The sequence below is a fragment of the Bison bison genome, unplaced genomic scaffold, assembly GCF_000754665.1.
Source record: "Bison bison bison isolate TAMUID 2011002044 unplaced genomic scaffold, Bison_UMD1.0 scf7180017864289, whole genome shotgun sequence".
In the NCBI taxonomy this organism is placed as follows: domain Eukaryota; kingdom Metazoa; phylum Chordata; class Mammalia; order Artiodactyla; family Bovidae; genus Bison; species Bison bison.
This window is the reverse complement of record NW_011494861.1, coordinates 11,082,828-11,083,145: the sequence shown is the minus strand read 5'-3', so window position 1 is coordinate 11,083,145 and position 318 is coordinate 11,082,828. Positions and strand designations below refer to the sequence as shown.

Genomic DNA, 318 nt, shown 5'->3' with positions numbered 1-318 from the left:
CAATGGTCCCGGAAGGAATGCACGATTCGTTTTAGTTACAGCACAGAGATTCTTCTCTCAGTGGGAATTGTGCTCTTGGTTTCAGCAATAAGTGAGGGGAAGGTCTTGCCCTTTTGAAGTTCTGAGGGGTGCAGGGCGTCCGCGTTAGTAGGGGTAGATGGGAAATGCTATCTGCAACGCTCCAAGGCTGGAATGGTCTTCCAGTCACTGTGGCGTCCACCTGCTGTTTTAAACAGAATTGAGAGACCATGAAGAGTGGCATGGCAGCTGTACCCGCTTAGGATGGGGGCACAGCAAGTACTCCGGCCAACCACAACG

The 318-nt window shown here is 51.9% G+C and overlaps 1 protein-coding gene across 1 annotated transcript in view; it reads right to left on the bottom strand.

The window, feature by feature from the left end:
- The window catches only part of GNB1 (guanine nucleotide binding protein (G protein), beta polypeptide 1), a 31,737-nt gene continuing 31,419 nt past the window's right edge, over nucleotides 1-318 (bottom strand). The window contains exon 11 of the mRNA XM_010849990.1: nucleotides 1-223. The gene's annotated coding sequence lies outside the window, so the exon portion shown is untranslated. The remainder of the gene's footprint in view (nucleotides 224-318) is intronic.